Raw genomic sequence first — 22,169 nt, forward strand, 5'->3', positions numbered from 1 at the left:
CTGGCGTGTCGTGCATCAATTACACCTCGGAAGAACTGCAAAAAAGAAAGATCGCATACAAAGCAAGGTATTTGATGATATCCCTCACATAGAACTTTCACACGGTTTCTCACATGATTCATATGCACTTTAGCCTACGGTTCAGTAAAGCTCATATGCGGATGATTGAAAACCAGAGAGAATCATGAAGGAATTATTCTTGCATCAATATAAACTATTGTTGAACTCAAGTATGGATGAATGAATGAATATACTTCTCCACTGAAGCCTACATGATTCAAATTTGTGCCTCAGATTTGCATGTCATGAAACTTCACACAAATTCTCGAAACTGCAAATTAAAAATTCTCACATGCCAAGGGTCGGCTGCATTAAATTCTGGATACCACAATCTCAGAGGTTGATGTCTATAAGAGAAAGAAAAATCGTGTCATTTAAATAATTGGTGATGTTTAGCTTGGAATAAAGTTTTAAAGAGTTGTGAACACTCTATTCAACAGTTAGGAAGAGATAAAATTCTGAGTAGCTTCAGAAGCCATAACTAGAACCAGGGAGTTGATGGCTGGGAGATGGATTTCAAACCAGAAGTCAACCACAAAGGTGAATTCATGAGCTCCTCTTCTCTTCCTTTCCACACACTCATAATACTCTCACATACGTTGCTTTCACACTGATTACACTCTATTGTGTTAACTAGTTTTAAAAATTGTGGGTTTTTTTTTGTTTGTGGCTAAACTATGTACTCCATGTTTTTTAATAACAAGAAAAAATAGTATCTAAATATCAATTCTCTCTAAATTCATCTGTAATCTAAATACAATCCCACTCAAAATGTAAACAGTTTTTTCTTTCCCATCATTTTATTGTTTTGAACTTGAAAAAAATGTGTCTCAAATTCATTTAGAAGAAAATGTGAAAATTGTCAAGAAAATTCTAAAAATAAAGGAAAAGAAAAAATTCTATTATACTAAAATGTGTCTACAGCAATTAAAATACTTTGTCCAAACAGGCAGATCAATGGAAAACAGTAGCATCTAGATGAATCCATTTAAAATAATGAAATGTATTGAATCCATTTAAAAGAATGAAATGTATCAGGAAGAAATAAGGTGAGAAAAGGTTGAAGATACCCAGTTGTGTACAGTATGTATATTTTGGGAAACACACATATACTATACACACACATGTACACATATATACACACACATATGTGCGTGTGTTTAGAATATGATAAGATTTATACAAAAGAAATTGTTACACTGAATGATTTACTTTCCATAGGGTGTGTCAGAGCTGGGGTAAGGAAGTGAGAATGGATAAGATAGGATTTTTACTTTTCATCTTATCCCCCTCTGTAATTTTGAAATATTTTTATATGTTGCATGTTTAGTTTTTAAACTATAAGTTAGAGAGAAAAAGAGGGACAAGGAGAAAAGGGAAGAGAAAAGGCAAAAAACAATAGAGAATTGAATAAATCAAGGACTGACTTGGAAGTTACAAGTTACTTAACTTCTCTAAACCTGTTTATTTTCTGTAAAAAGGGGATTATAATGTCTCTTGCACACAGTAGGGTTGTTTCATTTTGAATTTTTGTGGGTACATAGTAGGTATATATATTCATGGGGTACATGAGACATTTTGATACAGGCAGACAATGCACACTAAGCACATCAGGGTAAATGGGGCATCCATCACCTCAAGCATTTATCCTTTCTTTGTCTTACAAGCAATTCAGTTATACTGTTTTAGTTATTTTTAAATGGATAATAAATTATTATTGACTGCAGTCACCCTGTGGTGCTATCAAATACTAGATCTTATTCATTCTGTTTAACTATATTTTTGTACTAATTTGCCATTCCCTACTCGTCCGCCCTGTCCCCACTACCCTTCTCAGCCTCTGGTAACCATCATTCCACTCTCTTATCTCCATCAGTTCAACTGTTTCAAATTGTAACTTCCACAAATAAATAAGAACATGTGAAGTTTGCCTTTCTGTGTCTGGCTTATTTCGCTTAACATAGTGACCTCCAGTTCCATCGTGTTGTTGCAAATGACAGGAGCTCATTCTTTTTATGGCGAGTATTACAACATTGTGTATGTGCACCACATTTTCTTTCTCCATTCCTCTATTGATGGACACTTAGGTTGCTTCCCAATCTTGGCAATTGTGAATAGTGCTGCAATAAACATGCGAGTGCAGATATCTCTTCGATATACTGATTTCCTTTCTTTTGGATACATATGTAGCAGTGGAACTTTTGGAATCATATGGTAGTTTTAGCTTTTTGAGGAGCCTCCAAACTATTCTCCATTACGGTTGTACTAATTTACATTCCCGTCAAAAAGATGCAAGGATTTCCTTTTCTCCATATCCTTTCCAGCATTTGTTATTGCCTTTCTCTTGGATAAAAGCCGTTTTAACTGGGGTAAGATGATATCTCTTTGTAGTTTTGATTTACATTTCTCTGATGATCACTGATGTTGAGCAGCTTTTCATATATCGGTTTGCCATTTGTATGTGTTCTTTTGAAAAACATCTATTCAGATCTTTTGCCCATTTTAAAATTAGATTTTTTTCTATAGAATTGTTTGAGCTCCTTGTATATTCTGGTTATTAATTTCTTATCAGAGATTTTTGTATGTTGATTTTGTATCCTGCAACTTTACTAAATTTGTTTATCAGTTCGAATACTTTTTTGGTGAAGTCTTTAGGTTTTTCCAAATATAAGACCACATCATCTGCAAACAAGGATAATTTGATTTCTTCCTTTCCAATTTGGATGTGGTTTACTTCTTTCTCTTGTCTTATTGCTCTAGCTAGGACTTCCAGCACAGTAGTTTTAAGAATCTAATTAAGTTACTTATGTAAAGGGCTTAACCAATAATAAGCAAGCATTATATGACATCTATAATAGTATTTGCTACTACTAATTACTATTTTTATAGTCCAAGAAGCTTTCCAATAAATGTGCAGTTGAAAAATTACAGGAAAATCTCAAACTCATTCACAATAACCTGGAAGGTAAGCTAAGGGAAGCATGGTGGTTATGAATGAGATCATAATAAGAAAAACTTTAATCTAATCAATTGCATTTTGCTCTGTCCAATGATGTGTGAACAAAAGTGTGAATATGATCTGTGTGAAATCTAGAACATAGACTATTAGAGGAAAGTGAGGAATGGTTTCATCTGTTAGGAGGTGGATGTTGATAAAAATAACTCTGTGATTAAATTTTAACTCTTTGGATAGATTCTGCTATAGAGCAAGAATACCATGACCAATGAACATTTTGGCTTTTAGAAGTACAATTTTGGGGTAGACATCAGCCTGTATAGAGTTTAGAGTGAGACTGTCCTGGACAGTCTGATCTTTTGTTAGGACACAGAAAACCTTGCGTTTCTGAATCTAAAAAGCTGAGAGGTCTAGACCCTAGAATTTTATAATCCCCATAAACAAGCTTTTGCTCTGTGGGCTTGACATGGATATGCAGAGAATAGTTTTCTGTTTTGTAGAAACTTGAACATGAATGACATAGCAGATGAATGAATAAATTAGTACTGGAAGACATTGCCACGCAAAATTGTAAATTCTATATTATGGTGTTATTTGCACATATAGGATTGCTTTCCCCTTGTTTACAGTAATTCTTTCTATCTCATCTTATCCAGATGACCAACAAAACATTACTGGGTTTGCCTTTGCAGACCTCTCCAGATTATTCTTGCCATTTTCCCTTGCCACTAGACTCCAACCTTCCCTGTCTTCCCCATGTCAGAATATAATGGTTTGGGCTGTCTCCATAGCTCTTGCTTTCTCCTTATTTAACATCCTAACTCAAAGGTTACTTCCTTAGAGTCTGGGATCAAATCTCACCAATGCTTCCTCCAATTAACCTATGCAAAGTAGTCCCCCCTCCTTGTATCACCACACTCTTCTTCTTCACAGTAGCCAACTTCTTGTATATTTTATGGAATATCTAGTCTTGTATGATGAGAAGCAGATGGTTAGGTGGGATTAGACACGCAAGAGATTTATTGGGGGATTGCCTGTAAAGGATAAAGGGAGAGGGAGCAAGAGGAGGTGAGGAATGCCATCAAACTGCAGTGCAGGTCTGATACCTGTGAGGGGAGAGCAAAGGAAGGAAGCAGAGGTGAGTTGAAGAGCCTCAAACTTTGGCACATGTCAGAGAAAGTTTCAGCCAGGCCTACAGGGAATCACTGAGCCGAAGGCACTCATTGGAGGAGGAGCCCCACATCTTGTAGGAGTGCGTCTTCCTTAGTACCGGTGCCAGGCTCAGTCACTGGTCGGGAGCCCACAGGTTTGGCCTTGTTGCAAACACAGTGATAGGTAGAGAAGGACAGCATCTGGGACTTTTAGTCATTTACACCCCTGCAGTTAGTTATCTGACAGGTGCATTTTCTTTTTTTTCTTTCGTTTTGTTTTTTGAGATGGAGTTTTCCTCTTGTCACTCAGGCTGGAGTGCAATGGTGAGATCTCGGCTCACTGCAACCTCCACCTTCCTGGTTCAAGTGATTCTCCTGCCTCAGCCTCCCAAGTAGCTGGGATTACAGGGCCCATCACCATGCCTGGCTAATTTTTTTTATTTTTTGTATTTTTTTTTTGTATTTTTAGTAGAGATGGGGTTTCACCATGTGGGCCAGGCTGGTCTTGAACTCCTGACCTCAGGTGACACACCCACCTCAGCCTCCCAAAGGGCTGGGATTCCAGGCATGAACCACTGTGCCTGGCCTTTTTTTGTTGTTGTTTGTTTGTTTTTGAGACGGCATCTAACTCTGTCACTAGGCTGGAGTGCAGTGGTGTGATCTTGGCTGACTGCAACCTCTGCCTCCCAGGTTCAGGTGATTCTCCTGCCTCAGCCTCCCGAGTAACTGGGACTATAGGCGCATGCCACCACGCCCAGCTAATTTTTGTATTCTTAGTAGAGACGGAGTTTCACCATGCTGGGCGGTATGGTCTCGATCTCTTGACCTTGTGATCCGCCTGCCTCAGTCTCCCAAAGTCCTGGGATTACAGGTGCATTTTCATGGTTGCCAAGTGCTATGAACTGACTATTTGTGTGCTCCCTGCCCCCCTATTAATATGTTAATACCCTAATTTTCAATGTAATGGCATTTAGAGGTAAGGCTGTGTGGAGGTAATTAGGTTTAGATGAAGTCCTGTGGCTGGCACTCCTATGATGGAATTAGTGCCCTTTGAAGAAGAAGAGACCAGAATTGCTTTCCCTCCATCATGTAAGGGTACAGCAAGATGAGGACCCTCTGCAAACCAGGAAAAGAGCCCTCACCAGACACGCTGGCACCTTGATCTTGGACTTCTCAGTCTATAGAATTGTGAGACTTCCCAGCCTCCAGAACTGTAAGTGGCTGGTGGTTAAGTCACACAAGTTGAGGTGCTTTTTTACAGCAGCCCAAGCTGACGAAGGTACCAGGGTCTACTCCTTGTCCCAGATGAATTTCCTTTTCATGCAGGGTTAGATAACAGCTCCTTGTGCTCCTATGATCCTCCCTTTCTGAGGGAAAACTTAGAAAAGGGAAGTTAGTGGTACAAAATATAGTCCCAATCTATGCAGCTGGTCCCGGGGCTGCAACTATCACGCATCCCCTCACTTTCCACCATCTATTCTACCTTTCCCTTATGCTCAGCCATCCTCTCAGAACGTCTTGGTGACTTACCTGTTCATGTGACAAAACCATTCCTAAGGAGTCTAAGCTCTTGGTTACCACACTCTTCTCAGTTTCCAAGGCGAAAAAGAGTACTGGGAATCTTCCAAGGAGATCACTGTGGTTCCACACATACTCTTTCCTGCCCCTTTTGTATATAAGCCATTCTACCTCCTCCTACTGATTCAAGTCAATCACCCTGCCACTAGGGTGATTCCTTCTTTTGCCTGCTGGTCCCTGGACAGTAGGGGTCTAAATTGCCCTGTCATATCTTACACTTCAATGGACTCTTGATATGTCCCTGGCAAGATTAGAGGATTAGACCCTCCAACCTTGAAGATCACAAAGCTAGAATTCCTTGGTTTGTCATTGGAAGTGGTGGTAAATGGTATCACCTGCTTCTAGCCCTTCATTCTGGACTCATAGATTCTCCTTATTAGAGACATATCACCATAGACAGTTCTCTCTGATTTAATGCATATGGCACTCTATGTTTGCAAAGTATTACATCTGAGCTAACACTTCAGCTGTGACATTAGAAGGTTGTTCTTCTGTTCTTTGAGACTGGATGATACAATATGTGATATGACCAGTGGATCTCATGGTCATAGGCCCACTCCCACACATCTTTTGCTTTGACATCAGTCCCCTGGTCAGATGCTATGATGTATGGGACATACTGTCTGTATAAGTTCCCGGTTGGTACTGGCTGGGGCTCTATGTACAGGAAAGACAAAGTCATACCAGAAAAGGAATCTATCCTGGGGAGCACAGACAGCTGGCCCTTCTAGTATACCAGGAGCCTAATGTAATTGACATGTCACCAAGTGGCCAGATGTTCTCCTTGAGGAATAGTGCCACACTGGAGTGCAGCACTGGCCTCTGTTGCTGACAACTTGGGCAACCACAGGCAGCAGTAGCTGAATTGGCTTGATAAACAGTGTGGTGTCCTCTGGGCCCTCCTATCCGACATAATCCTGGTGGATTTTCTGGGCATAATACATCTATCCATTTCATCAGGCCCACATCCTTCAGCCTTTGTATTCCTTCCTCTACCATCTGCCAGGACAACTCAGATATTTGCACTTTGCCCAGCGTTGTCCAGCACTACCTCTAGGCTTCTAAGAACCATGCTGCTCCCTGAGGCCCTCACCAGGTTGTTAAACCAGTGTCCTGTGAAGATGACCCTAATATACATTCTTTTTATCTGTCTTACATTTGACCCTGTCAGTCAAACACCCTCAAAATCTAATCCCAGGGGTACTCCCCTGGCTTCTGCTGGTACATGGCAACTAACGCTTGCACCAGAGATGATATACCTTCAGTGTATCATCTCTTTCTTCCCTTATCAGAACAGCACATACCTAGCCAGGCTCTGTTGGCATGAGTGAAAGGAAAATAAATCTTGAGACCCCAGGGAAAAGTCAAGCTGGGAACTATGGCAGGCAAACCTGCCATTTTATTCCTAAATAAGATAGCTACAAAGATAAAAAGCTACACACCTTCCTCACAATTTGCCCACAAGGAAATTCTTTGAGGACAAAGGTCAGACAGAGCTCAAAAGTCATCCCTCTGAGGCTCACCTGAGACAAAAGCATATCTGATTGCTTCCTCTGCCCTATCGTTGCAGATTCACTGAGCCACACTAAATTGTGCATTCGGTAGAAGGCTGATCAAGAACTCAAAAGAATGCAACCTTTATCTCTCATCTAATTATGACCTGGAAGCCCACCCCCTCCTCCCTGCTCAAGTTGTCCTGCCCTCCTGGACAGAACCGAGGTAATCTTACACATATTCGTTGATGTCTCATGTCTCCCTAAAATGCCTAAAAGTAAGCTGTACCCTGACTACCTTGGACACACGTCGTCAGGACCTCCTGAGACTGTGTCACGAGTAAGTCCTTAGGCTTGGCAAAATAAACTTTCTAACTTGATTGAGACCTGTCTCAGATACCTTGTGATTTCCATATGTAACCCTAGTTTTGAGCTTGGCAACCAGAGATGAGGAGGGCAGCTCCTTGTTGCTCTTGGGAATGAGGCACTATGGAGAGAGTGCTAGCTCTTACCAGATGAGTTTGTTTTCTCTTGCTGCATAGTAAATTGCCACAGCCTTGGTGGTTTAAAACAACACCCTTGATTATCTCACAGTTTCTGTGGGTCAGGAGTCTGGGTGGGGCTGAACTTGGTCCTCTCCTTAGGCTCTCAGAGGCTGTAATATAGATGTTAGCCAGTTTTTTATGTTAGCCATGTTTTTCTTTCTGGAGCTTGGGATCCTCTTCCAAGTTCACGTAGTTGTTGATAGAACTCCGTTCTTTGACATTGCAGGGCTGAAGCCCCCACATTCTTGCTGGCTGTCACTAGGGGACTCTCTAGTGCCTAGAGGAACCTACAGGCCCCTGCCATGTGTACTTCTCATTTTCAGCCCTCTGTCAACATGGCAGCACCCTTCTTCAAGGCCAGTTGGAGAACTCCTCTGATCTCTGGGAGGATCTGAGTACCTCTCTGGAGGATTTTCACCAGATTAAGTCAGGTACAACCAAGATAATCTCCCTTTTGGTTAACTCAGAGTTAACTGATTTGGGAACTTAGTTACATCTGCAAAATCCTTTCACCTTTGCTGATATTCTTTTGGCTAGAAGAGAGTCACAAGTTCTGCCAGCACTTAAGGGAGGGGTGTGACTCATTGGGGGTCACCATAAGGTGTATCTGCACGCTAGGAATGGGTGGATCCCTGCAGGAACATTGCGGTAAATCCAGAGAAGCAGCAGCCAGGGGCCATCAGTCAATCATGCTTGCTGTAGCACACCAAGCAGCACATGTTCATGGCCACCACATGGCATCATCACAATTTGTAATTCATGAATTTAATAATGTAGTATATGTGTATGATGTGTCTTCCCTACTGGAATATAAATTCTATAGGGGTAGGGACTAAATGAGTCTGTCAGTGTGATATCCTCACTGCCTAGCACAATGCTTTCTGTATGTAAGTAGAAGCTAAGAATATTGAAGTGAATGAATGAATGACTACAGTAGCAGCATCACTTTTATACTTGGACACTGTACCCTGAACAGATTTAACTGATCTAAGGATAATTTTCTGATCCAAGCTAAGCCAATGAGTCTCTTCCCTAATAATTTTGAGTTAAGATTGACAGACAGTTGAGCCAGCCATAATCTAGGTGGCTGAACTGGTGGTAACTGGTAATATTCTCCAGAAGGTTTTCTGCCTTGTGGACCAAGGAGCAAAGGACACCTGTTTGCAGCATGAGGGAAATGCCAAAGATGTGACAAAAGAAGTAGAGAGGAGAGACAGAACCCCTGCAGTGCTCCAGAATGCCGTTTCTCCTGGAGCCTCTTCCTTGACTCTCAAGAGTTTCCACAGTACCCTTCCCACAAAGTTCTCTTTTTCGATTAAAGTACTTTAAATTGGATTGGTGAGTCCTACATAGTATACTTTGGAGGTGTTAAAACAGGGCAGCAGGGCACACTGGCTCACGCCTGTAATTCCAGAACTTTGGGAGGCTGAGGCAGGCAGATTGCTTGAGCCCAGGAGGTTGAGACCAGCCTGGGGAACGTGGCAAGACCTTGTCTCTACAAAAAACACAAAAATTAGCCAGGCGTGGTGGGACGCACCTATAGTCCCAGTTCCTCGAGGGGCTGAGGTGGGAGGATTGCTTGAGCCCAAGAGGTCGAGGCTGCAGCGAGCTGTGACTGTGGCACTGCACTCCAGCCTGGGCAACAGAATGAGACCGCGTCTCAAAACAAACAAACAAATGAACAAACGATGAACAAGCAAACACACACACAGGGCAGCTGGCAGTCCCTTGCCTTCTTTCATACAAAACAGTTGGGCTGTGAAGAGGGGGCTTTAAGGAATGAGAGGCGACCTTCAGGAATGGCTGCACTTTACTCTCCAGAGAGCAGGCCAGGCATAGAGGATGGAGGCCAGGAAAGAAATAAAGCCATCCAAATTGGAAAGGAAGAAGCAAAATGATCTCTGTTTGCAGAGGGCATGATCATATATGTAGAAAACCTTAAAGACTCACCAAAAAAACCCATTAGAACTAACAAACGAATTTAGTAAAGTTACACAATACAAAATCAACATACAAAATAAGTGGTGTTTCTACACAAAAAACAATGAGCTCTCCAAAAGGAAGTTAAGAAAACAGTCTCATTTACAATAGCAGCAAAAAGAAGAAAATAGTTAGGAATAAATAAAGGACAGAGGTCATGGATTCTGTGCAAAGGAGGAGCAGCAGGAGACAGTGCATGGGGGTGTGAAGCAGCTGTCTTTGGGGAACGGGAAGCATTGTTGCCACTCCAAGTTGCCTGGCTCAACCTGTGCTGTCCCGTCAAGCAGAAAGAAGATCATCCAGTCGTGGGAGAAGTCAAGGGCTGCTTTCCCACTGCAGGCTCCTTGAGACATCACACAAATCAGAGGATGCAAATGGAAATTGGCAGGATATTCTGTAAGACATTAATTTATACTTTAATTAAGCATCACTAAGGTGAAATAAAAAAGGCTGCAATGAAAGGAAGAGGGTCTGGACATTGATGAGCACAACAAACCAGCTGAGGTTTTGCTCCTCTTGTCTCCTATCCTCTGGAACAATGGGAGACAAGAGGAGCACAGCGCAGCAGAAACAGGAGAGTTCAATAGAGTGGGGTGATCAATGGAAAAATAGAAAATGTTGGCATAATTGTAGATAGGACAGGCGGGTGTCCAGTGAGACATAAAGGCTGGGAGGAACAGATGAAAGGATCAGAGAGATATTCTGTTTCTTCTAAATGGGAGGGGAGAAAAAGAAACATTTATTTATTTAGTCTTTCATTTAGCAAATTTTCATGAGCACGTACTATGTGCCAGGCACTTTTTAGGTGCCGATGATACAGTGGTGAACAAGACAGGGAGAGTGCTTGTCTTCACAGAGTTAACTTTCTTGTGGACTTGTGTGGAGAGCACATAGCTTGCCACTACTTCTCCATGTTGAAGGAATGACTCCATTAACACTTGGGTGGGCACACAGGTCTTTCTCCCAGACCTTGATGACATCTTTAGAGAAGTAGTGAGTGTGGAGTGAGAGCTGTGACAGGGGAGGCACCACAGCATATTAAAGGCTTAGACTTGGGGAGACAAGGCAAGAGAAGAGAAGAGATCCCTTTAGGATCATGTCCGCTGTAGCAGAGATGGCTAGCTGACCACCAAAATGCACACTCTTCTCATAGTGAGAAGCAACTGTTTAGCTAAGGACTATGGTTCCCTTTGCAACTAAGTATGGCCATCAGAATGACTGCCACAGGAACATAAAGAAAAGTGATATATGTTACTTCCAGGCCAGGAATATGTTTTGATTTCTTTTATTATTATTTTTTGAGACGGAGTCACACTCTGTTGCCCAAGCTGGAGTGCAATGGCACGATCTCAGCTCACCACAACCTCCGCCCCCGGGATCGAACAATCCTCCTATCTCAGCCTCCTGAGTAGCTGGGATTACAGGTGTGCGCCACCATACTTGGATAATTTTTGTATTTTTAGTAGAGATGGGGTTTCACCATGTTGGCCAGGCTGGTCTCGAACTCCTTTCCTCAAGTGATCCGCCCACCTCGGCCTCCCAAAGTGCTGGGATTACAAGCATGAGCCACCGTGCGCCCAGCCAGGAATATTTATTTATTTATTTATTTATTTATTTATTTATTTATTTATTGAGACGGAGTCTCACTGTGTCGCCCAGGCTGGAGTGCAGTGGCCGGATCTCAGCTCACTGCAAGCTCTGCCTCCCGGGTTTATGCCATTCTCCTGCCTCAGCCTGCCGAGTAGCTGGGACTACAGGCGCCCGCCACCTCGCCCGGCTAGTTTTTGTATTTTTAGTAGAGACGGGGTTTCACCCGGTTAATCAGGATGGTCTCGATCTCCTGACTTCGTGATCCGCCCGTCTCAGCATCCCAAAGTGCTGGGATTACAGGCTTGAGCCACCACGCCCGGCCTGTTTTTAAATCATAGATTTTTCTTTCATATTTTAATGCTATACAAGTTCTTATTTAACAATGCTCAGGTATGTGAGGGTATGTTTATCCCATTACTATTTACGTGATGAAGTAATAAAAAATTTCAAATAATTTTTAATACTGCCATTGTATTAAGTTTTACTGTGAAATATAGCTTATATGTATATTTTGAAAATACTAACTTTTTCAAAAAGAATACATATACTAATTCCTCAACTAACAAGGATATATGGATTCCATTAAGGAAAAACAACAATAGTGACAACAACAACAAACAAACGATAATCCCTATTGAAGATAAACTCACACACAAAAATTAAAAATCACACAAGGCAGCCATCATTGTGAGGTCAGGAGGCAAAACACCAAACAGTACATGCGATAATGCAACAATCTGAAAGAGACAATAAATTAGCAATATTTAAAGTTGTAAAATGAAAATTTTAAATTACATTTAAAAATGAAAGAAATAAGATATGAGATAGACAGTAAGGAAATAAAGAAATCTATAGGGGAACACACAAAGAATTAATTGGAGGGAAGGAAATGGAGACAGGAGGAAAGAACATTTTTAGTTAATTAATTATTTAGTTGAAAAGGCACCATAGACAAATATCAAGACATAAGAAGATAAGAATCAAAAAGTAAAGTGAATGAGTGAATGAGGACAATGAAGAGAAAAACTTAGCATTGACTTTCCCAAAGCAAAGAAAGAAACACACCGTACTTATCACCCAAAAGGAAAAGAAAAAGAAAGAAAGAGAAAGAAAGAAAGAAAGAAAAAGAGAGAGAGAGAGAGAGAGAGAGAAAGGAAGGAAGGAAGGAAGAAGGAAAGAAGGAAAGAAAGAAAGGAAAGAAAGGAAAGAAAGAAAGGAAGGAAGGAAGGGAGGAAGGAAGGAAGGAAAACACACACACACACACATACACACACACATCAATTCACCAAGATAGGGGAGCTTTTTGTGGTCCTGAAACCTAAGATAAATTGATTTTGGTAGATTTTATATATGGTGAATTTAGTAACGTCATGAATTCTGTCCTCAACTCTAGATTTACCAGAAACATAGAGTGTTTATATTTGGCTTTTCCATGAGGAAAGCAGAGGATGTTAGTTTAATCATAAAGCAAATTGTCTAGTAATTAAGAGGACAATGGCTTGGTTTTAGGATGACAAAATTTACTGAAGAAAACACACACATACACACACAATACAATGGCGTTATGTAACAACATATACATCAAGAAAATGTCATAAGATTTTGGAATAGACAGACTGTCACTCTAATTCTGGATTTCTCAACGTTGGCACTACTGACATTTTTATACCGGAAAATTATTTGTCCTCAAGGCGGTCCTGGGCACGGTTGATTCCCTCCCTCCCTCCCTCCCTCTCTCTCCCCCTCTTCCTTCTCTCCTTCCCTCCCTCCTTCTTTCCTTCCTTCCTCAGGGTCTCACTCTGTTGCTCAGGCTGGAGTACAGTGGTGCAATCTGGGCTCACTGTAGCCTCGAACTCCTGGACTCAAGCAATCCTCCTGCCTCAGCTTTCCAAAGTGCTGGGATTATGGGTGTTAGCCACCGTGCTGAGCCAATTTCCTTCATGTGTGAATAGTCTGTTGCCATCTTTTTCATATGTTGTACATATGTGTGTGTGTGTGTGTATATATATGTATATATGTGTGTGTATATATGTATACACATATATGTATACACACATACATAATATACACACACACATACATATATTATATTGTATTCTGCATTATTCAGTCAGCCTAATAAAGAATGCTGTAAGTCACTAGAGCAAATGCCTGGCATTTGAGAAGGATACCCAAGACCTTTGTAAATCCTCAATAGGCAAATATCACTTTAGCGTATAATGTCTCCCATAATTTGTGTTCGAGAATGAAAAGAGAACAATGAGCTGCTCCAAGACTCAGATCATGATCAGTTAACTAGGTTCATTCAGGGGCTAGAAAAGCATTCGTCTAACCTTGCAGTTCATCTTAATCAAACTTAGTTAAGTTACAAATCAGTACAGGTCAGGAGTCCCCTGGGTCTCCCAAGTAATTCAAGCAGCGAATCCTACTCCCCACATGCCCAGGGACTACTGTGGACCTCAGGGAACCTGTGTTGCAGACACTAACAGTCCTTGGACATAAGATGGAGGCCCAAGAACTATAGCAATATGCTTAACAGGGCATTTATTAATGCAAGATAAGGCCATAAGACATATATTTTGAAAGTGGTTTGTTTTATACATAAAAATATTTCAAAATATAGAAAATGAAGTAAAAGGATAATGATAAAATACAAATGTAAATTTAGAAGTTGGCAAGAAAGTTGGACACTATCTTCAGCTTGATGTTTCACATCATCTCCAAGGTCCCTAAATCCATCCAGTTATGACACAGCCCTGGGACTGCAGATCCAGCAGGGAAGTTGAGCTTCTATACAAAGGATCCCACTGCAAACTGTTTCTGCCATGAGACCAGCTCAAGGGTGAGCTTAGCGGTCCACTTAGATTCAGGACCTCAGAGACAATCTTTGCCAGCACCATAACTGAAAATACTCTCAGGTGTAGACAGAGTATGCTCTAGGGGACAAGACTAGATCCGGGATAAGGAGATCATTGTCCTGATCAGGACTTTGCTCCTGACAGCCTCCCCTTTCTAAACAGTTACTTAACTCCTGCCAAATCCAGGTTCACCCTGGAGCCAGTGCTGTCTGTGAAGGCTACTGAGTTGTGAGAAATAAATGAAAACAAGTATGTGAAAGAACTTAAAATGCAAGATATTTGGGGCAAATCTCATCACTAAACATTCTTCTGCACTGTAAAGTTACAGAAAAGAGGTTCTGAATGCAGATTTCACATGGCCAGTGCAGGAATGTGTGATACCACTTTTCTCTAAAGCTTTAGAAGGCCAAAAGCAAGGCTGAATTTCAGTTGTAGGGATTACATCAGAATGGGTTTTCTTCAGACTTACACCCAAAGGTTAAAATGAGATTATGAAATATCAGGAAAAACTGTTCACAACATTTTCTTTCTTTCTTTTTTTTTGAGATGGAGTTTCACTCTTGTTGCCCAGGCTGGAGTGCAATGGCACGATCTTGGCTCACTGCAACATTCGCCTCCTGGGTTCAGGCGATTCTCCTGTCTCAGCCTCTTGAGTAGCTGGGATTACAGGTGCCCACCACTATGCCCAGTTAGTTTTTGTATTTTTAGTAGAGATGGGGTTTCACTATGTTGGCCAGGCTGGTTTCGAACTCCTGACCTCAGGTGATCCACCCACCTCGGCCTCCCAAAGTGCTGAGTTTACAGGCGTCAGTCACCGTGTCTGGCCACAACATTTTCAAGTCATTCAAGCCTATAGTTCCTTCTTGTTCTTATTTCCCATCAATCCATGGGCATGCAGTGGAGAGAGGGAAAAGGAGTGGATTTTTGTATCTCTCTGCTACATCAAGGGTTTCCTAGTAAAGTCACCAAATATCTCGAAGCCTCAATTCTCTCACCTGTTGGACTGAAAACTTGGGGTATGCCTACTTCCTACATTTGTGGTGAGGCTTAAATGGTCACCTTGTAGAAAGTAGTAAGTCTTTCTCAAATATCAGGTATTATCTGGCAAAGTTATTGTTCATTTTCAGCTCCATTGCTACTTGGAATAAAGATGGGTAACAAAGGCCGGAGATATTAATGAACAAAAATAAATTTGAGGATTGCCTCTGGATTTTCAAAATTCATCGTAGCTTCTTTCACCACAAATTGAAGCTTAGCTGTATATTGAAGTTCTATTCTATTGCCATGAAAGGTAGTGTTTATACATTAACATGGATGAATCTCAACATATTTTGTGCCTAAAAGAAAGTCTCAAAAAATATATAGAATATAATTCAGTTTATATAAAATTCAGAGAAATACACAACCAATAAACTGTTAATAATATGTATTTATGTGTAAAATAAATACAAATGAGAGAGAGAGGAAATACATTGAAGAGGGTATAAAGAGTGATTTAAAAATTACAGTGATGTATTTCTTAAGCTGGTTGATGGTATGACATGACATAAAATAACCATTTTATTATTTTTATTTAACTTATAATTTGATAAATAGTTTAAGAATAGTTCAATAAGTTATTTCAACTATATATACCTACATGGTTTATATATATGCCTATGTATTTAATATGTAGTATGTTTATATATTTACATTTAATATATATTATATATATACACACACACTGTATATACAATCATGTGTCTCTTAGGTGATTTGTCATTGTGTGAACATCATAGAGTGTACTTACATAAACCTACATGGTGTAACCTACTCCACACCTAGGTATAGACTATTGCTCCTGGACTACAAACCTGTACAGCATGATACTGTAGGCAACTATAATACAATGGTAAGTATTTGTGTATCTTAACATATCTAAACATAGAAAAGGCATAGTAAAAATGCAGTATAAAAGATTAAAAAATGGTACACCTGCATAGGACACTTACTGTGAATGGAGCTTCCTGGACAGGAGGTTGCTCTGAGTGAGTCAGTGAGCGGTGAGTGAATATGAAGGCCTAGGACATTACTGTACATTGCTGTAGACTTGATAAACACTGGATACTTGAGCTACACTAAATTCATTTTTTAAAATTTCCTTTCTTCAATAATAAATTCACTTTAGGTTATGTAACTTTCCCACTTACAAACTTTTAAAAAAGCTTCTTGACTCTTTTAAAATAACACTTAGCTTAAAACACAAACACATCCTACCTCTGTACAAAAAGATTTTCTTTCTTTAGATCAGGTCTAGCATGATGGCTCACCCCTGTAATTGCAGCACTTTAGGAGGCCAAGGTGGGAGAAGTGCTTAAGGCCGGGAGTTCAAGACTGACCTGGACAACACAGTGAGGGACAGTCTAAGAAAAAAAAAATTAGTCAGGCAAGGTGTTATGCGTCTGTAGTCCTACTTACTCTGGAGGCTGAGGTGGGAGGATCTTTTGAGGTCAGGAATTTGAGGCTGCAGTGAGCCAAGGTCATGCCACTACACTTTAGCCTGGGTGACAGGGCAAGACCCTGTTCCTAAAATTAAATATATATACATATATATATGTGTGTGTGTGTATATATATATATTTTTTTCTTTCTTTTTATCCTTATAAGCTTTAATTCTGCGTTATTTCCTTTAACTTTTTAAAACTTTTATTAAAAAATAAGATACAGACGGGGTACAATGGCCCATACCAGTAATCCCAGCACTTTGGGAGGCTGAGGTGGGAGGATGGCTTGAGCCCAGGGGGTTGAAGCTGTAGTGAGTTGTGATGGTGCCACTGTACTCCAGCCTGGGCAACAGAGCAAGATTTTGTCTCAAACAACAACAACAAAAATGAAGACACAAACACACATTAACTTAGGCCTACACAGGGTCAGAATCATCAACATCACTGTCTTCCTCCTCCATATCATGTCCCTCTGAAAGGTCTTCAGGGGCAATAACACACGTCATCTCCTATGATAACAATGCCTTCTTCTGGAATACTTCCTGAAGGATATGTCTGAGGCTGTTTTGCAGTTAACTTTTTTTTTTTTTTGAGACGGAATCTCGCTCTGTCACCCAGGCTGTAGTGCAGTGGGGAGATCTCGGCTCACTGCAACCTCTGCCTCACGGGTTCAAGCAATTATCTGCCACAGCCTCCCGAGTAGCTGGGATTACAAGCGCCCACAACCAAGCCCAGCTAATTTTTGTATTTTTAGTAGAGACGGGGTTTCACCATTTTGGCCAGGCTGGTCTTGAACTCCTGACCTCGCAATCCACCCGCCTTGGACTCTCAAAGTGCTGAGATTATAGGCTTGAGCCACCGCACCTGGCCAACTTTTTTTTTTTAATAAGTAGAAGGAGTATACCCTAAAATAATAATAAAAAGTATAATAAATACATAAACTAGTAACACATTTATTATCATTATCAAGTATTATGTACTGTACATAATTGTATGTGAAACATTTTTATGTAACTGTCAGCTCAGTAGGTTTGTGTACACCAGCATCACCACAAACTCGTGAATAACATGTTGCCCTATGACATTATGATGGCTATGACACTAGGCAATAAGAATTTTTCAGCTCCATTATAATCTTATGGGACTGCTGTTGTATATGTGGTCTGTCATTGACCGAACCCTGAACTGTTATTATGCAGTGCACGACTGTGTGTATGTAAGTGTGTGTGTATGTGCATGTGCGTGTGTGTGTTCCTTGGTATATAAAATATACCTCATTGAAGAAAAGTTTTAAGATCTTTCATGCTTCTGTAATAATACTATAATAAAGTCTTATTGATATAATAATTCTTTTTTTTTCTCTTAGTTTGTTGTTCACGGCTCAGTTTGGAGCATCAGTAAACTTCATGTAAGGCCAGCTTCCCCCTCCCTGTCTATGTCACACCCACAGTGGGCTTTTCTGTTTCTCAGGTTTGCCCTGTGCCTCCTGTCTGAGGGTCTTTGTGCTTGTCCTTCCTCTGCCTGAAGGTGCTCCCTCTCCAGTCTCACGTCCATTTCTTTTTTTTTAATACAGAGTCTCACTCTGTCACCCAGGCTGGAGTGCAGTGGCACAATCTCAGCTCACCGCAATCTCCACCTCCTGGGTTCAAGCGATTCTCCCACCTCAGCCTCCCCAGTAGTTGGGATTACAGGCACACGCTACCATGCTCGGCTAATTTTTGGATTATTAGTAGAGACATGGTTTTGCCATGTTGGCCAGGATGGTCTCGAACTCCTGGCCTCAAGTGATCTGCTAGCCTTGGCCTCCCAAAGTGCTAGGATTACAGATGTGAGCTACAGCACCCAGTCTCTCTTGTCCTTTAGATCTCAGTTTAAACATTTCTTTTATGAAACCTTTCTGACACTGACTGGGTTAGGTTTTCCTGTGACATGCTTCTAGCGTATCCTGCCTGTCTCTTCCCAATATTCTTCACGCTGTAAATACCGTAGACCCTTGACCAATGCAGGGGTTAGGGACACCATCAGCCTTGCACAGTTGAAAATCCATGTATAACTTTTGACTCCCCCAAAACTTAACTATTAATAGCCTACTGTTGACTAGAAGCCTTACTGATAACATAGTCAACATACACATACCTTGTATGTTATGTGTATTATATACTGTATTCTTACAATAAAGTAAGCTAGAGAAAGAAAATCTTATTAGGAAATTATCAGGAAGAGAAAATATATTTACTATTCATTAAGCGGAAGTGGATCATCCTAAATGTCTTCTTCCTTGTTGTCTTCATGCCCAGTAGCCTGAAGAGGAGGAGGAGGAAGAGGAGGAGTTGGTTTTGCTGTCTCTGGGGTGGCAGAGGCAGAAGAAAGTCCATGTTTAAGTGGACCTGTGCAGATTCAAACCCATATTGTTCAGGAGTCAACTGTACTCAAATTCTGTCTTCCCAACTGCCTATAAGCCATTGGAGAGCAATGACCCTATTTGTCTGGTTGATTGCTGGATCACTAGTGCCCAGCTCAGGCATCTAGTGGGTGTGTGACAATATGTGTTGAATGAATGAATAAATGAATAGCAAAGCCAGTCGATCCCCACTGGCAGGTGTGAATATGAAATTGTAATATAAATTTTATCAGGAACAGTTTGGGCATTGTTTAATCTGTGCTTTTCTAAGTAATCGATGACCAATTAACACCAGCTCTAAACAATAGAACGTGTTGTCACTGAGATTTAGCTTTATATATTTAATCTGGTCTGGCAATTGCTTCTTACTGATTGTAATAAATTGGGATTGGCATCATGATGTCATTTTAAATGCCTCTATAAGGTCTTTCTTTGACTGCTTAGTAAGAAAAAATAGCAGGTTCGTTTTTGAGAGTGGCACAGGATAATGCATTATTTGTTATCACTGCTCAATCAAAAAGTGCATGAAGGAGACACATAATTCATCTAGACAGCAATCACCATGGAGTTATGCAGGTCTCTTACGTAGGTGATGAAACAGCCAAATTCCCTGACAGTGGTGAATTATTCCTCATGTCACTATTAGCAATGCCAAAAGAAGCATCAAGGCCACAGACGTGGAGAATGGGGGCTCTTCAAACTGTACTAGTAAAAATTTGATGTTTTACCGCTTTCTTTTAATCTCGATCATTGAGGTTTTAAAATAAAATTATAGGAATGCTAAGCCTAGCCAATGGGTAGGGTGATTAGGGTGATTAATTTCTAGTTGGCAATGGTGTTAGGGATGGTGGCTTCTGTCCAGCCCAAGCCTGGGTTGGTGCCCCGTGGCTCCCCATTCTAGCACCATCCGCATGGATCAGCTGCTGCCTCAAATCCTAACAAAGGATGCATGACATATGGGATTTTTTTCCTTTTCATTTATAGTCACATAATTCAGCAAATATATATTCCCTTTTCTATCACAAAGTATTGGCCAGATACAATAGATCTCTGAGTTTTAAAAGGCTTGTAGTATGAGAGATGGGCTAACATATGAATTTGAAATCTGGTGGTTAGAAAGTGTTTTGAATGGCCTCGAGAACTGCAGGTAAAACATTAAATTGTACTAATATTCTTGTTTAGTTAAACTTTTTAATGTTTTAAAAAGCCCTTCACAATATTATGGATCAGTAAATTCTTGGGCCTGATTTCAATTTGAGTCAAATTCCAACTAATAATGTTACACCCATAAACCTTCTCCTTAACAGCCTATAACATTAAACTGAAAACAGAATTCTTAAAGGACACTTTTATGCTGCCTACCCATGAAATAAGCATTACAGACTTTCGATAGATGTCTTTAATAGACATTGTTATTAAAAAGAATATTATATAAAATAAATTTAGATTGTTAGTCTAGCACAGTTACTAAAGGAATACTTCTGCATCTTCAGATAATCACATCTACACTTAATTTGAAGAAAAAATAATAATTTGAAGAAAAAAAAACCTGTGGACATTATAATCTTCGGGTAGCAGTCATCTACTTATCTACCCATTCAGCTCATCATCCCAGATTAGTATTTGTTTGCATCTTCTCTGCATTATAAGCCCCAATTTTCAGGAAATTAAAAGTTGGTCAGGATAAAGAACTCCAGTTAATAAGCATCAGCCTATGAGCAAAGCTCTTATAAAAATCTCAGCGGGGAGGGGGAAAAGTCAGCTCTTTTTCAGTTACGGGCACTGAAAAAAGTTTTGTGGTTTCAGGCACTTTTAAGTTTTGTAAGTTGAAAATTGCTTAGACTTTAAGCAGAGAAAAGGAAAGTTCCAAGTCCATAATATGGATTAACGCCCCTGGTATGTTATGAAGACAACACAAAGCTCGTACGAACAACTAAACTACTTGCAGGGAAATATGCTATATTGTGAAAGAATATTTCAAAAAACACCACTGCTTATACCAGCACTGAATTTCAGTTTCTGCCTTCAGGCCTACAATATGAAAAATATTATTCATTACAGTTAATTAGGTAATAATGGGGATTTACATGTCATCTTTCATCATAAGCTATTAAACAAAGTCAGAGGGAAAGTTCTACTTTTCTGGTCAGTGGTCTGCCCTTTTGGTGGCCAGGTGTAATGGTGCTAAATCAGAGGCAAATAGCCAGTGAGATAGCCCTGATGTTGCCATTCCCTGTCAACAGAGGAAGAACATGAAGGAGAACCTTACCCAAGACCATACGGCAAATCAAAGCCGGAAGGGAGGCTATATTTGCAATGCGTCAGGCTGTGGCCTCATGCTATTTATTTACTCTGTGTTTGGGCAGGTCTGAGATAATGGGATGGATCAGCATTTAAAACAGCTTTGCCACTGGTTGAGGCTTCAAGGAAGAGCAGTGTGTGCTCTAGATCAGACAAATCGTGACTTGATCCTTGTTCTGCAACTTACTGGCTAAATGACTTTGGAAGGTTACCTGAGCATTGGTTTATTCATCTGCAAAATGAGGTTAAAAGAAATATATACCTCATAGGTAGTTTTAGGGGCTACATAAATGCTATTTGTTTGGATATTTGTCCCCTCCAAATCTCAAGTTAAAATTTGATCCTCAATGTTGGAGGTGGGCCTGGTGGGAGGTGCTTGGGTCATGGGGACAGATCCCTCATGAATGGCTTGGTGCCGTGCTTGGGTAATGAGTGAGTTCTCCCTCTATTAGTTCCCAGGACAACTGATTGTTAAAAAGAGCCTGGCATTCCCCCACCCCTCTATCCCACTTTTGCTCTCACATTGTGATCTCTGCACAAGCCAGCTCCCCTGTGCCTTCCACCATAAATGAGAGGAGCCTGAAGCCCTCATCAGAAGCTGAGCAGATACTGGTGCCATGCTTCTCATACAGCCTGCAGAACTGTGAGCCAAACAAACCTCTTTTCTCTATAAATTACCCAGCCTTGGTATTCCTTTATAGCAACACAAATGGAAAGACAATAAGTAGAAAAATTGACAAGTATCTGCCATCAGTACATGTTTGCCATTCTCC

The sequence above is a fragment of the Rhinopithecus roxellana genome, chromosome 2 (assembly GCF_007565055.1).
Source record: "Rhinopithecus roxellana isolate Shanxi Qingling chromosome 2, ASM756505v1, whole genome shotgun sequence".
In the NCBI taxonomy this organism is placed as follows: Eukaryota; Metazoa; Chordata; class Mammalia; order Primates; family Cercopithecidae; genus Rhinopithecus; species Rhinopithecus roxellana.